This window comes from Pelobates fuscus, chromosome 10 (genome assembly GCF_036172605.1).
Source record: "Pelobates fuscus isolate aPelFus1 chromosome 10, aPelFus1.pri, whole genome shotgun sequence".
NCBI lineage: Eukaryota > Metazoa > Chordata > Amphibia > Anura > Pelobatidae > Pelobates > Pelobates fuscus.
Window position 1 is genome coordinate 91,453,141 of NC_086326.1, and position 17,895 is coordinate 91,471,035.

The window sequence follows — 17,895 nt, forward strand, 5'->3', positions numbered from 1 at the left end:
CATGCTTGACCTGGGGTGCTTGGTGTAACTGGTTATGCAAGTGCATCCCAATATTGGGTGGCATGCGTTTACCATGAATATTTGGCACAATCTATGATATGAAATCTGTCCGTTTAACCATCATTTTTGAATATACACCATTTTTCAGGTTGGCACTACAGATTTATTGATCTTTTTATTTCTAAGAGCTTCCTTATTATTCTCTCATCCAGTATGCTGCTGGATACGTCTTACAGGGTTATTAAAGGCTACAATAGCAAACTGGCAAAATTCTCTTAAGTCAGCTATGTGTCCAGTGAGGCTACTCTGGCCGTAAACTTGAACTTCACTTTGAATTCTCACTTTAGTGAATAACCCTCTTAGTGTATTTAGTAGTCTACAGAATCTCTGATAAGAAGGAGCTCTGAACTACTGTACTCTTATCAAATCTGTGTATTATACTGAACAGAACCCCCACATTCAAACTATCCCCAGATAGCTTGGATCTGAGCGCCCAATATATCCGAACAGCGCTCAGGTCCCAAGAACAGAATAAAATTGCCATGGGGTTAAAGTTTAGCAAGTGCTGATGAGAGATTGAGGAGGGACAAAGCAGCCAGTTTAAAATGGTCTGGCAGTGTCCCAGGGACAACGCCCTGCTGGAGAACAATGGACAGGAAAAGGGGGAGGAGAAGAGGCACATTCTCCCATGGAATTAAAGGGGCAGAAACAATGCAATAAAATCCAATATGCCCAAATAACGTTTTTAAAGGGCAAACTCTCTCAGGGGCCATAGTCACAAGGCAAGAGGCTGGCAATTAGTCCTCTCCAGGCACAAGTGGTGAAGGGCACTTCGTCACACATGGGTTTAATTATACCAAGTAGGTAATCAGCTTCACACTCGTGTTGTTCTGTGGGGTAACTTCCTGGCAACCTGCTTAGATTAAAGGATCACTATAGGGTATAGTGCTAAACCCACCATTTAGGTGGCTTGCCCCCCCTTAGCCCTCCTATAAAAGTGTAAAGCTCACCTTATTTCCAGCGCTGTGCGGGTCCGCTGGCGCTGGTTTTGCTGACACTGGCTCTGCCCCCTTTGTGACATCATCAAAATGGTTGATTTTTAGCCAATCCAATGCTTTCCCCGTAGGGCTTTTCTTTCTTGTATTGTAAGACTACAACTTTTTAATTTCAGTCATAACCATGGTTTCGAAGGTCACTATTTTTTCTGAGATCATATGTTTTGGGTAGAATTTAGATTTTTCTTTTAATTTGGTATGTTTTAACTCTTTCTCGTTATTTAATTGGAGTTCTATTGGGTTTTTAGCAAAATACTTTTTTAGACATACATTCCTTTTAACTCCTTAAGGAACAAACTTCTGGAATAAAAGGGAATCATGACGTGTCCTTAAGGGGTTAAACTTATTTAAGTCGATATAGAAGTCAAATTGATTAATAGGTTTGTTTGGAGCAAATTTTAATCCTTTAGTTAATATTTTTTTTATGATATTCTGTTAAATTATTATTTTTATTTTTTTAATTTTTTTTTAAATTCTTTATTTTTGGTATGCAGGTAGGTACAACAGTGCCTGTTTCGCCCCAACGGCATTCGCAGGCTTGTTATTCATTTACATATTATAACAGTTGTGGCTGATTGAGTATGCATACTTTTTAAAATGGGTATGATAACAGTACAGTGAACGTATAGTAAATAACATAAGGCAACATGGATGAATGACATAGCAGGTATTGTGAATGACAAGATATGCTGTACTTTTGCTTTTTTGTAATAGTTAAGGTTACAAGAGTAAATAGCACTATTGTATAGCGTAATAGATATCGTGACATGTCGTTTGAACAGACAACGAGTGCTATGGATTATGCATGTATAAGATACAGTAGTTTAGTTCATGCTAAATTGCAGAATGAATAACTTGGTTAACATTATTGGTATTATCAGGGAAGCCCCCCCACACACTGGTGGCCAAGTTGGAGGTAATAGTGTGAGCTGTTATGGGGCGGAATATACAATCCGCTTAGATGGCTTACAATCAATATGTTCAAACTTAAACAGAACTTTTAGTAACGGCTAGACAACTTGTGAGGTGGAGATACCAGTAAAGGTAAGGTAAACGTGTAAGTCAGCTGGTGTACATTGGGCATGTAAAATGTAAAACAGGCTTGTTAGCATTCAATGAACCTAATCTACTTGCCTGACTGTAACAAATGAGTATGTGTCTAACTATGTGGGCTCTATGAGACTGTGGAGACACATGTGCACTCTGGTGCTAAAAATGTGATAATGGTACACTGGGTGAATTGTATATACACAGAAGGGACTGGCTTACTGCTGGATTCAGAGTCCTGTATGAATGGGTCACCCCACTCCCACTCTCACAACAATAGTCCCACTGTAGGACCAAAGTCCAGCTTTTTGCTGATGCCCCCTCCATGGGGTCCAGGTCACCATTGTGTAGTGTGGTTCCGATTTGGGTCTCAGTTGCCTCTTGTTTTCGCCCTGGTGAGTGCTGGCCTTTCGTAGGGTTGTGTGGCTGTAAAGGGGTGGCCCCCGCTGGCGTGTAGGGTGACTCGCCGCTGGTCTAGGTCTGCCGTTTAGGGGATTGTGTCGGATCGTCCAACGCTGCCTTCCCACCCACCTTGCTGTGCTGGAGCGAGTGTGTATACACTGCGAGGACAGTGAAGCTTTCCTTTGGCCCTGTGCTTTGTGTGGGGCCTGCATCCTGATGCCACAGGCTCGGGTGCTCGTGGAGGCCGGGCTTTTCCCCGCTGGGGTGCTGTGATGGGTCCTGGTAGTCTGCCGCTGCCCATGGCGGTTGGGCCTCCGGCGGTGTGGCCGGTGCTGCGGAGTTGATCTCCTGACGACCCTCGGTCCGTGTGGGCAGACGGTGCGTTGTGCTGGCGCTGGAGGGCGTGTAGTGCCCGGGACAGGCCTGTTCCGTCTCTGCTTCCCTGACCCCTGTGTCATACCTCCATGTGGCAAGGAGGGCCTTGTGAGTAGGCGTTCCAGTTCATTCCAAAATTTCTGGAATATAAGGTCCAGGCTCGTGGGTTGCGGTGGTGAGGGTTTAAGTTCTGCGGGCCGTGGTGTTCCCGCCATGTGGCTGGGCCCGGGGTATCCGGAGTCCAGACTTGGGTGGGGAGCTACAATCTCTGCCTTTACGTGTGTCCAGTTGATGGGGACCGGGATAACCCCCGTCGGTCCATAGGGGGGGGGGAACGAAGGCACAAACTTTGTCTCATAGCTTGCTTCAGCGTCGGGAGAGCGGCCGTCTCCCTCACCGCCGCCATGCTTGTAGGCCGCAACCTCGGGCGAGTCGGAGCCGCTGCAAACATCATTCTGCTTGGTGTCTACACGTACGTCTCGGTAGCCCCAGTCGTTTGGGATGTACAAGAGGGTGGTTGACAGCCTCGGTTCGTCGGTAATCGACGGTGTTCACGTTTGAAAGCTGACGCAGCAGCGACATGCGACTGCTCTGCGGTCAGGCCCCGCCCCCTGTTAAATTATTTTGACTTAAGTTGTAAATCCCTTTCACGGAAGTTGGTTTCTCTGTAACCTCTCCTGCCTTTTTTTTTTTTTTCTCTTGTAATTTAATAATTTAGAAATAGTGAATCTTAATTAAGGACGTTAAAATTATTAAAACGTAAAATCTGGTTAGAATTATTCTTATTGGATGGACATAGGGATGATCAATGATCAAGTATGAGAAATATTGTAGTTGTAAAATTTGCAATGTAATAGGATATCCTGCCTATGAGGATTGTAGCCAGTAGTGAAAGAGTTAATTCAGTGTGATTTGACTGTCAGCCAAAGTTTTTATTGCTTTACACTGTGCTGCTGTGAAATGCTGTGAGGTGCTGTTCTGTATTAAGTTGATTTCAAAGTAATGTCCTGTTGTAAATCTTATTGAAAACTGCATACAACTGTTGCATATAACTGTTGCTATTTAGCTATCTGTAATTGTGTTAAACCACTGCCATATTGTATACTTATGTTATACCTAAATATTCACTGATATTATCACGCATGTTACATATTATTATTATTATTATTGTCACAGTAAATTATATTTTAATAATTAATTTGTGATTAATGTATGAAATAAAATCTTCAAATGAAACTTACTCCAGGATCTAGGAGAATTAAAATAGTGGGTAACTCTCAGTTTTAAATAATTAATCAGGGAAACAGTGCCAAGATATAAATTTTTGATATAATAAAAATTATTAAATTAATTTTTGATAATTTTTATGAAAATATTTTTAATATTTATCACCCCATAAATATCCTCACAACACAATTGAAATCTCCCATTAGTAAGATTTCCCCTTGTTTAATCCTTTCCACTCTTTTTAATACTTTTTTTTTTATAAATCTAATGGGAGAGTGGTTAGGAGCATAGACACTGGCGAGGGTATATATTTTATTATTTATTTAGTATCAAATACCTGCCTTCAATATCACTGTCCTGATGTAACACCTTTACTGAATTTTTTTTTGAGAATTGGATAGTGACCCCCCCTTTTTTTCTTTTCTATTAATGATGAAGTATATAAGTGCTGATACTGATTTGACCTAATTCTCATTACATCCCCTTCTTTCAAATGGGTTTCTTGTATTGCACATAAGTGAATTTGTCCCTTTCTCAGAAATTCTAAAAAAAATACCTCTTGCCACAAGCAATTATTGTGATTATTTGAATATTAATATCTGGTTAATTATTTTTACCTTTGAGCCTATGGCAAGTACCATATCAACAGCAATCCCTCCCTCCCCATTTGTGCACAAAAAAAAAAAAAAACAAAGAAACCCAATTAAAAGAATCCTCTAAGAAATACTCTCCCTGTTCTCCTCAAGGAGTAGAAAATCCCCTTCAGTAGAATCCAGTTTGTGGGTCTAATGAGAGGAGCAAACGCCCTTCCCATCCGTCTAGACTCTGAATCAAAATGGTCCGCAATTTGTGTACATTAATAATTTAAAAGTGCTTTTTTTAATTTACGGTATATCTCCATGTAAAAAAGAAAGACAAAACAGACAAAAAAAAAAGTCTCTTAGGAACAACTTTATCTTTTATCATCCATTCTCTCTCTATCTCCGCCTACCAGCTATATATTCTATATTATATATAATATTATTATATATAATATAATAATAATAATAATAATGTGAACTTACTCATTTAGTCAGTTTCATCTTAGTCTTCATACCCTCTTACATTCTTATATTGTGCATTATAAATTTCATAATTATCCTGTTAATCTAATTTCTTATTGTGACAATTGATTTCGTAATATGTATCCTACTCAGTGACATATTTTAACCCTCTATATAATCATAGCCCTTTTATCATTATACCATTTACTAAACATCTCATGTGTATCACCATCTGACAAATAATTATATTTAAATTCTTATGTCTATATTACCCTTCTTTCTTTGTATACCTTATCATTCCTGTCATGTGTATCGAACATCTATTGAGTGATTGTAATTTAATCTTAGTGACTATTAATTTCCTCATATTTCAATTATTATGTATAAACTTTGTTTTTTTTATCTAGGATCACATTTATTTTGTAAACTTAACCCTTAAATAAAAAGAGGTGGAGATAGAGAAAAAATCAAATAAAAAATATACTAATATAAAGTCCATGTTTATCTCCTATTTCTTTTCCAATATTTTCTTTTTGTTCATCCATTTCTTCAGATCTTCTATATCTGGATAGGATATTCTTTTCCCATCTATTATCATTGGAATACCCACTGGGTATAGTCACATATATTTAACGTTTTTACTTCTTAATATAGCAGTCATTGGAACATATATTTTTCTCTGCGGTCTTGTATAGTTGGATAAATCTGGAAACAGTAGACTTCAGACAAAATGTCTCAGAGAACACTTGTGAGATATAGAACTGAATTGTCTGCCACTGAAGTATTGAAAATAAAAAATATATTTAATCGGTATACGGAACCATGAACAATATAAAACGAACAAACAAAAAAAGGTGAGTGAAAAATATAAATAAACCCACTCAAAAAACAGGGGGGAGGATAGATAAATAGCTCAGGGAGCAAGGGAGAGGCTTAAATGGACGGTATGTATAGTGCTTAAATAGGTGCACACAAACAGTGGCTATCTAGAAGCTAGCTCCTAAAACCCATATAGCATAGGGGACCCCGCCAAAAAAATACTGAGACCAAATGAATACTCAGTAGGGAGGTATATGCTAAAGGTAAGGAGACATACTCGTCACAGTTGAAACGGCTATACTGGAGGATACAGTGACTCAAAGATTACAAAGTAGCTAAATACTGTCTGTTAATAATGAGGTACATCCATAGTAGTGATAGTCGTTATGAGCAGAGCAAAAGCTCTTAAAATGCCTAAATAGATGCACACAAACGGTGGCTCTATAGAGGGTCCCTCTTCAACCCCATGTAGCACAGGAAACCCCCACCGTATGCTGAGATCGAATCAAACCTCTTTGGGGAGATGTAAACTACAGGTGGAGAGGCATCCCAATTCAGACGGCTACACTAGAGGATAAAGTTTACTCAGTATAACACAGTAGCTAAATGTAATCTACTAGTAATGAGGTGCATCCTCAGTAAGGATAGTCGATTAAATTAGTAAAAGCTCTCAATTCCCTACATAACGCTCCAATCAGGCTAACAATCTTCCCCCCTCAATAGCACACCCCAAACCATGTGAAGTGAATACAGTGCTGTGGAATTAAAAAGTCATAGTCTGCCTAACGCGTTTCGGCGCTATAAAGAGCGCCTTTCTCAAAGGCTATCAACGTGGAACTGTCCACGGACTAGTGTTAAATATGTTCTGCAGCCGGGTATTAGCCAATGAACGGTGAGTAGAGGCGGCGTTTATCTAAATGACGTGATCGTTTCTGATTGGTGAATGATCCGTCAATCTTGTATGAGTGCACCACTGACAAAAGGGGGGGAGGGTACAGAGGCGGAGCCAAGTGCCGATCAGGACCGCAAGTGTATTGCGTTGCCAAGGACACTGGCTACAATGTTAAACCCGATAACCAATTGTTCGTAAATGCCCAAAAGATGATCCTACGTAGGATCAATCTTAGATGTAATGCCCTCATGCTCCCCATGGTTCCCAGATGATTAGGGGGGTAGTGCAATAATACTGTATGCTTATTACTTAAAGAAATATTGTCAAATTCTTTCAAATGTGACCTGATTGTCCCCTATAAGTATTTAGGACCTGAGGGTAGGATTTGGACAGTGCAGTGATGCTACAACCTAAACAAGGATAAACGCTACAATGGCTGTCTATAGGTTCCTAAGGTAATTCAGAATTAAATAGTGATCAAATAATGGTGTTGATAATTGTATAAATTATAAGGTGACAAACAAAAATATATATAACCATAGGAAGGATTATCATGATGCAATAAAGGGGGTGAATGTGAATCCTTCGTTAAGGCCATTGGGGGATAGGGTGTCTAACGTCTGAATCCAATAGCATTCACGCTTTTTTAGGATCAGGTCCAGATCACCTCCTCTTTTCCCCACATTGACCTTTTCAACCCCTGCAAATTTAAAGCATCTAGATGTGTCGTCATGGTGTGTTCTGGCATGTCTAGCCACAGGGGTGTCCCTGTCAGATGAAACAGAATGAATATGTTCCATCATTCGTCTTTTTAGGGGGCGTATTGTTTTCCCCACATATTTTTTACCGCATTTACAGGTTAGGAGATAAACTACACCCATTGAATTACAATTGAAGAATTGTTTTATTGGAATTCTAACTGTTCCAGAGGAGTCGGTTATGGACTTGGAGTCTCTATCTATGTAGCGACAGGCTACGCAGCGTCCACACTGATAGGTACCGTATACATTAAGCCAGCATTGTTTGTTTGTATTTCTTTTTGAAAGATGACTTGGTACCAACATGTCCTTTATATTTTTACCTCTTTTAGCTGTTAATGAGACACGTGGGGGGATCACATCTTTCAAATGCTTATCTTGGGTAAGTAATGGCCAGAACCTAGCTAGGATCTTTTTAGCTGTGTCCCACCCTGCATCAAAATTTGCCACACACCTAATGGTTTTAGGGGTGCATGGTTTAGGACTATTATCAAGGAGGACCTCACGTTCGCTTAAGAGTGCCCTTTGGTATGCCTGTTTCAGACATCTGTTCGGGTAGCCTTTGGCTTTAAATCTTGCTCTTAATAAGGCTGCCTTCTCTATAAAATCATCCATGGAGGAGCAATTCCTTTTCAATCGCAAGTACTGTCCCACTGGAATACCCCTCTTAAGGGGATTGGGGTGGTAACTCCGCCAATTAAGCATGTTGTTAGTTGACGTGGGTTTCCGATATAGGGAGGTCTTAATCTCGAGTTGGTCCGTGATGGTGAAAGTGCAGTCTAAAAAGTTCAAAGAGGAGGTACCAATTTCCATCGTTAAACGTAGATTCAAGTCATTTTGATTCAAAATCCCCACAAATTCAATGAATAGTTGTTTGGTACCTGTCCATATCACCAGGATATCGTCTATATAGCGTTTCCAAAGATGGACAAAAGCCATGTAATGCTTTAAACGTTCCGAATAGACGACGTGTTGTTCCCACCAACCCAGGTGCAGGTTCGCATAAGAGGGCGCACAAGACGTCCCCATCGCAGTCCCCTGCACCTGGTGGTAGAATTTGTTGTTGAACAGGAAAAAGTTATGGGTCAAAATGAACTTGAGAAGGTCAAGGACGAAGGTTGTGTGACATGAATGACTAGAGCCTCTTGTTTCGAGGAACGATCCTATGTGTTGTATACCCCCCGTATGAGGTATCGAGGAGTATAGTGCCTCCACATCGAGGCTACACAGGATGGCCCCCTCTGGTACTCTGATTGCCGTGATGCAACTTAGAGTGTCTTTGGTGTCCCTAAGGTAGGACGGCAATTTCTCAACATATGGGCGCAGAATTTTGTCCACGTAGACGCTACCTCTACATGTTAAATTATTTGTGCCTGACACAATTGGTCTTGCTATCAACGGTTCATAACCCTTGTGTACTTTTGGAAGGCAATAGAAGGTTGATATAACAGGATTTTGAACAAAAATACTCATATGTTCTTCCTTAGTCAGTACACCTTGATCAAATGCTCTGTCAAGTAAAGTTTTGAATTCAGAGAGGAATTTTGATGTGGGGTTAGATGGCAGGACTTTGTATGTGTTAGCATCTCCGAGGATCTTTTCGGCCAGCTGAATGTAATGTGTTCTATTTAAAATGACAATGTTGCCCCCCTTGTCTGCTGGTTTAATAATAACATGTTCATTGTCCCTTAGGTCCGTCAAGGCTTTCCATTCAGTTCTTGTAAGATTATCTCTGGGTTTAGCCTTAAAAGTGTCAATGTCTAGATGTTTGATCATATTGGTAGTGGACTCAACGAACATGTCAATATTTTTAAATTCGCGGAAGTTAGGGGTGAATCTGCTTTTTGGGCGCAAATCTGTATATGGTGGGGGGGAGGCATTGTCATTTGATTCTAGAAGGGACACCAGATCAAGAAGGCATTGATATTCTTTTGTATCAAAGCCTAATTCTTTAGCTTTTTTCTCATCTCTTATTTTAAAGAATTTATGAAGTGCCAACTTCCTCCCGAACAAGTTAATGTCCTTTATCCATTCGAATTTACAGAATGGTGGAGTGGGGACAAAAGATAGGCCTTTCATAATTACTTGTTTCTGTGTGTCAGTGAGAGGAGTATCTGAAATATTAATTATTCTGGTGTCTACTTCTAGTAGCGTCTGCGAGTCCTTCCCCGGTTGCGAGTCTGTCTGTACTGCATTTGATGTTCCCCCTCCCGCAGGGGTTGCCCTAAAAAAGACACCCCTTTTTTGAGGATTCCTTTACCCCTCTGAGTGGTTTGTCTCGTTTGGGGTGCTACTGTCTGTTCGCCATCCGTGTCTGAGGTCTCATACTCGGATGTAGTACAGTAATCGGAGTCTACTTTTGAAATTTTCTTGAAGTGTCTGTAAATTCTACCTGATCTGTAGTCTTCATTATCTCTAACGAATTTCTTATGTTTACGTGATTTTATCACATTCTGGTATTTGTTTAAATTCTCTTGTAGTCTCTGTTCTTGTGTTTGGAAGGAAGGGTCGCTAGTACATTTTTGGATTTCCTCAATGGCCGTGTTCACTTTTACATCAATTTGTTTTAATCTATCGGATTCAAATTTTACTAAGATTTCCATATATTTTTTTGAGCATATATTGGATGCGTCTTCCCATTCCTTAAGTAAGCCAGGGTCATCCATTTGTGTATTTGGTGTGGTTTGTATTCTCAACCCCCTTGGGATCATGGACTTGCCCAGATAGTTTTTTAAGGATGTGATTTCCCACCCAACTCTAATCTGTTGTTTGCATAAATTGCTTAGCGTCCTAAATTTATAATTGATATTGTCATTTTCAGTTAGCAGAGTAGGATTGCTATCTGAAAAGACAGATTCGGCATCTATGCACCAGGAGTTAGGTTCTTTTAATTGGGATAGAAAGTTCGCCATGACGAATGTAGGATAGATACCTACTAATGGAAATATACTGACACACTAATAGGTATTAAAACCTCTATATACTAGATATACTAAGAAAAAGGAAGAAAAAATCCCTAGAACAGGGATAGATTCAGTGTGTCCAGTTTATATCTCGAAAGGGGATAACCCTTATAATGTTTAACGAAAAAAGGAGAAAGTGTAGACTTCAGACAAAATGTCTCAGAGAACACTTGTGAGATATAGAACTGAATTGTCTGCCACTGAAGTATTGAAAATAAAAAATATATTTAATCGGTATACGGAACCATGAACAATATAAAACGAACAAACAAAAAAAGGTGAGTGAAAAATATAAATAAACCCACTCAAAAAACAGGGGGGAGGATAGATAAATAGCTCAGGGAGCAAGGGAGAGGCTTAAATGGACGGTATGTATAGTGCTTAAATAGGTGCACACAAACAGTGGCTATCTAGAAGCTAGCTCCTAAAACCCATATAGCATAGGGGACCCCGCCAAAAAAATACTGAGACCAAATGAATACTCAGTAGGGAGGTATATGCTAAAGGTAAGGAGACATACTCGTCACAGTTGAAACGGCTATACTGGAGGATACAGTGACTCAAAGATTACAAAGTAGCTAAATACTGTCTGTTAATAATGAGGTACATCCATAGTAGTGATAGTCGTTATGAGCAGAGCAAAAGCTCTTAAAATGCCTAAATAGATGCACACAAACGGTGGCTCTATAGAGGGTCCCTCTTCAACCCCATGTAGCACAGGAAACCCCCACCGTATGCTGAGATCGAATCAAACCTCTTTGGGGAGATGTAAACTACAGGTGGAGAGGCATCCCAATTCAGACGGCTACACTAGAGGATAAAGTTTACTCAGTATAACACAGTAGCTAAATGTAATCTACTAGTAATGAGGTGCATCCTCAGTAAGGATAGTCGATTAAATTAGTAAAAGCTCTCAATTCCCTACATAACGCTCCAATCAGGCTAACAATCTTCCCCCCTCAATAGCACACCCCAAACCATGTGAAGTGAATACAGTGCTGTGGAATTAAAAAGTCATAGTCTGCCTAACGCGTTTCGGCGCTATAAAGAGCGCCTTTCTCAAAGGCTATCAACGTGGAACTGTCCACGGACTAGTGTTAAATATGTTCTGCAGCCGGGTATTAGCCAATGAACGGTGAGTAGAGGCGGCGTTTATCTAAATGACGTGATCGTTTCTGATTGGTGAATGATCCGTCAATCTTGTATGAGTGCACCACTGACAAAAGGGGGGGAGGGTACAGAGGCGGAGCCAAGTGCCGATCAGGACCGCAAGTGTATTGCGTTGCCAAGGACACTGGCTACAATGTTAAACCCGATAACTAATTGTTCGTAAATGCCCAAAAGATGATCCTACGTAGGATCAATCTTAGATGTAATGCCCTCATGCTCCCCATGGTTCCCAGATGATTAGGGGGGTAGTGCAATAATACTGTATGCTTATTACTTAATGTTGGTGTTGATAATTGTATAACACCCTATCCCCCAATGGCCTTAACGAAGGATTCACATTCACCCCCTTTATTGCATCATGATAATCCTTCCTATGGTTATATATATTTTTGTTTGTCACCTTATAATTTATACAATTATCAACACCATTATTTGATCACTATTTAATTCTGAATTACCTTAGGAACCTATAGACAGCCATTGTAGCGTTTATCCTTGTTTAGGTTGTAGCATCACTGCACTGTCCAAATCCTACCCTCAGGTCCTAAATACTTATAGGGGACAATCAGGTCACATTTGAAAGAATTTGACAATATTTCTTTAAGTAATAAGCATACAGTATTATTGCACTACCCCCCTAATCATCTGGGAACCATGGGGAGCATGAGGGCATTACATCTAAGATTGATCCTACGTAGGATCATCTTTTGGGCATTTACGAACAATTGGTTATCGGGTTTAACATTGTAGCCAGTGTCCTTGGCAACGCAATACACTTGCGGTCCTGATCGGCACTTGGCTCCGCCTCTGTACCCTCCCCCCCTTTTGTCAGTGGTGCACTCATACAAGATTGACGGATCATTCACCAATCAGAAACGATCACGTCATTTAGATAAACGCCGCCTCTACTCACCGTTCATTGGCTAATACCCGGCTGCAGAACATATTTAACACTAGTCCGTGGACAGTTCCACGTTGATAGCCTTTGAGAAAGGCGCTCTTTATAGCGCCGAAACGCGTTAGGCAGACTATGACTTTTTAATTCCACAGCACTGTATTCACTTCACATGGTTTGGGGTGTGCTATTGAGGGGGGAAGATTGTTAGCCTGATTGGAGCGTTATGTAGGGAATTGAGAGCTTTTACTAATTTAATCGACTATCCTTACTGAGGATGCACCTCATTACTAGTAGATTACATTTAGCTACTGTGTTATACTGAGTAAACTTTATCCTCTAGTGTAGCCGTCTGAATTGGGATGCCTCTCCACCTGTAGTTTACATCTCCCCAAAGAGGTTTGATTCGATCTCAGCATACGGTGGGGGTTTCCTGTGCTACATGGGGTTGAAGAGGGACCCTCTATAGAGCCACCGTTTGTGTGCATCTATTTAGGCATTTTAAGAGCTTTTGCTCTGCTCATAACGACTATCACTACTATGGATGTACCTCATTATTAACAGACAGTATTTAGCTACTTTGTAATCTTTGAGTCACTGTATCCTCCAGTATAGCCGTTTCAACTGTGACGAGTATGTCTCCTTACCTTTAGCATATACCTCCCTACTGAGTATTCATTTGGTCTCAGTATTTTTTTGGCGGGGTCCCCTATGCTATATGGGTTTTAGGAGCTAGCTTCTAGATAGCCACTGTTTGTGTGCACCTATTTAAGCACTATACATACCGTCCATTTAAGCCTCTCCCTTGCTCCCTGAGCTATTTATCTATCCTCCCCCCTGTTTTTTGAGTGGGTTTATTTATATTTTTCACTCACCTTTTTTTGTTTGTTCGTTTTATATTGTTCATGGTTCCGTATACCGATTAAATATATTTTTTATTTTCAATACTTCAGTGGCAGACAATTCAGTTCTATATCTCACAAGTGTTCTCTGAGACATTTTGTCTGAAGTCTACACTTTCTCCTTTTTTCGTTAAACATTATAAGGGTTATCCCCTTTCGAGATATAAACTGGACACACTGAATCTATCCCTGTTCTAGGGATTTTTTCTTCCTTTTTCTTAAATCTGGAAACAGACAAATTTTCTCATATTTCGTACCTTTTTTATCCTGTAAATTATTTGACTTCATTATTTGATCTTTAAATCTAAAGGAATTGAAAGACGCTATTATGTCTCTTGGAAGAGACGCATCAATATTTGGTGGCTTATTTACCTTATGGAATCTTTCCATAAAGTTGTTGTTTGTATCTGGTTGCAGGCCCAAGAAAACAAAAAATTCTTCCAAATATTTTTCCATTTTGTATGTGCTCATTTTTTTGATACTCCTCTTAATCAGAGATTTCTTCTACGTGATCTGTCATATTCACTTAGTTTGATTTTTAAAGTCTGCATCTTTTTTTCCAATGTATGGATCTTATCTTCCATTTCTTTATTTTGAAATAGGAACTTCCATTTTTTCTTCATTTTTTTCCAGGGAGTTTGTCCTAGATCTTTTTTTACAACTTCTGATGATGTTGTTATTTGTAACTTGATCTTCTCATAGTGATTTTCCAGGCACGTATTGAGGTACTCTGTTGTAATGCTTCAAACCAATATTACTTGACCATCTGTTTCCAGTTCTCCTTGGGAAAATTCTGTTTGAATATGAATCTGCCTTTCCTGGGCCTTACTTGATTTATACCTCTTATCTAGGTGGGAAAAAATATGACAGTCTTTTCTATTCTTTAGCATCATTATTTTTGTCTCTTTTTGCAGGATTCTTAGTCTCATTTCTTTTAAATGCCATTATAGTTTAGATGGTCTCCCAATAAAAAAAAAACAAAAAAAGCCCTCTCTTTTCTTCTAACCTTTTTCTCCTTTATGTTGTATGTTATATTTTCTTTAACTTCTTCTCTCTATTCCAGTTACATCAATATTTACATTGAGCAGTGATAGAATTTTTATTTTTATAACCAAATAGCCCCGTGGTTAACTATATCAATATGCACTTTAGTATGCTGTATAATATGGAATCTTGGATTTATCTATGGTTCTCTGGTTCCTTCTTTTTCCTTTTCTCCCCTCCCTTTTCCTTTCTCCTCCTTCCTTCTCTTATTTCCCATTTTTTTCCCTTTCTTTTCCTTTCTTTAATTCAGGGTGGGGATGTAGTTATCCACTAATGGGGTTTATCTTTTCATTGAGTTTCCACTCTTTATTTTCCCTTTTCCTTCTTTCTTTCTAAATCCCCATCTTTTCTTCTCCATCTTCATCTTCTGATATAATATGAATATAAGGGGATTCACCACCGTGAATATTTTTTTGTTATCATGTCTTTATCTTTCTCTATTTCTTTCCTTCTTTATAAGTTAACACGTTTAAAAAAAAAAAAATATATATATATATATATATATATATTTATATATAAATATATATTTTCCGGGGGGCGGGGCCTGACAGCCAAGATGGGCGGACGTGTTCCCTAAGAGCTCCTGCACCAGCGGATAAACAAAAGCGAATAGTGCCAAAAATATCCACGATAGCGGCACACAAAGCCCCACAAACAAAGCAGGATTGCACGGGGAGCATACAGATACCAGTCATGTACCACGGCAAACAATGGGCACATGGTCCGGCCACGCGGCCTACATGTGAGCGGAGACTGAAGCCTGAGGGAGGCGGCCGATCCCCTGGCGCGATTCCCGACAAACAAGCGCGGACTACAGCTCTGCTACCCCCCCCTCTGGACCGGCGGGGGATATCCCGGTCCTCGCTGGGGACGGTTACCCCCACAAAGCGGTCTGACCAAACAAATAAAATTGCACTTCACAGTGATAATGGAAACGCTATCAAGATGGCGGCACAGGCGCGCCCGACGCCACGAGGCACTCTCCTTCAGCCACCCAGGCACACCCAGGAGTTTTTTGCCCGGCTGTACCACAACCTATGGACGAAGCTCCACAACAAGGGCCAGTCCTTTTACCTAGCCATAAAAGCAGCAGCGGCATGGATTCGGCCGATTACACGGCGGCGCCTGTGCAGCAACGCAACACGGGCCTCCGGGCCGACCTCCAGCCAAAAACAGAGCCGGGAAACTAAGTGGCGGGAAAGGAAGAAAACCCTGAAACTCAGTCTCGCACGCACCACAGCGGGACCACCAAGCTCACTCACCACACAGCAGCAATGGGAACCGTCCATCAGCGCAAGGCATCCCCACAGATGGCGATCCGGGCGCTCCAGACTCAAGCCAGTGACGGACACCTGCGGAAAGCCTCTCTGAGACGAAGGGAGGACGGGGCCCTACAGCGGCAGCTATCCCACCGTTGTCCTCGGGGCAAATGCCAAGCCCCCATCGCAGAACGACCGGAACGGGTCGCGCAGAGACTAAACGCAGGAATCGGCTGAGTGCTGATAAGGGGCCGTCAAGCTCCATATTACGAGACTCTCGTAAGCCAGCCAAACGAAGCATTTAAAATAGCTGTTTTACCTATATGTTTATATGTCTTGTAGTTTAGCATGGTCACAGTTTAGGATGTTTGCTATTTTTTTAGAGTTTGAGCATGCTGAACGTGTAATCGTAACATAGCACTTGCAGACTGACTTAAAACGGAATCATTTCAACTGTACTGACAATAGCTCTACTCACTGACACCCTAACAGGCATTACTCATACAGATGCAACCTATTTGTGATAAATGCCCTTCTGCCTCCAAGCACCGCTTAACTGACTCCTTCTCACATGCACATTCCAAGAATAAATATAGTAATCCCTCGGGTGTAGAGAATGGCAGAGATTTAACCATATTTAAGAGATAGTTAGCTAATGTACCCTATCAGAGTTAACATTGCATGCTGCCAATTGCATCCCTTTATAATGTCTCCCAGAGCTGTGCACTAGAGCAGATTACTCAGAACAGGCAAACGCTGCTCACTTAATTTAACCTGACGACACATTTTTAGGAGTTACCAAACATACGTGACCTACTGTTTTCACCATGATAATCCTTGCTATAAGTAGCTTAACAATGTACCTAATAGAGTTAACACAACCAACATGACCAGCCGAGTAGCATGTTATTGTACCTTTTATCCTGCGATTACATACGTTACAATACTCGTATATCTACTACCGCTGACGTAACTTGATGCCACACTAATATCTAAGCATGTAACCTTCTAGTATTTGTAATCTCGTTCAATTTGTTGAAGACACCTTGTCAATTAAGCTCATAACAAAAAATTGTGTGCAGATACCCCGCAGACCACAAACTTGTCCCTTTTTATATGAAACGTACGCTTGTGAGAGCTGTTGTGGCTGTGCAAGCAATGTTGTAACACTTTATGCACACCAAAAATAAAGAATTTATAAATAAAAAATAAATAAATAAATAAATATATAAATATTTTCCCTTTTTTGCCATTGTACTTAAAAGAGCACTATAGTGCCAGTAAAACAAACCCGTTTTTCTGGCACTATAGGGTTATTAGGTCCCCCCCTCCCTCGTGGCCCTTCAGCTACTTACCTTAATCTAGCGCTGGGCTCTCTCGGCGCTGGTGACCTCTCCTCCCCTGTCGATGTCAACTCTCGAGTGGAGCCAAATGCGCATACGCGGCCAGTGCCATTCAAACCGCCTATAGGAAAGCATTACTCAATGTTTTTCTATGGGGATCCGAACTCACGCTGCTTGAGTTTAATGCGATTTTCACACTGAGAATCGCGGAAGTGGCCTCTAGTGGTTGTCAGGGAGAGAGCCACTAGAGGCTGGATTAACCCTGCAATGTAAATATAGCAGTTTCTCTGCTGCAGGGTTGAGCTGTAGTGGTCTGGGTGCCTATAGGGGTCCTATAATTCAGGTTTATTACTCTCTTCCACCTCTTCTCTCTTTCTCTATTTCATTCCTTTCTCCTTCTGTTTCTTATCTTTTCTCTCTCTCTCTTTCTCTTTTTTTTTATAGTTTGTCAGCTGTTTACATTCCCCTTAAACTCAGCAATTTAAATGTTAAGTCAGGCAAATAAAAAATAGTAAGTTTATGTCGGAGTATATAGGAGTATATAGGAACTTTTTAATGGGTGTACCCATTTGCTCCTGGTGTCCTTGTGGACTTTCAGTTATACATGAACTTTGACTACTTAGTTCATCAGGACATCCCCACCGCTCGGTGTTATATCGTTGTTAATGGGAAGTACTTATATAGTGGTTAGTGCCATTCTT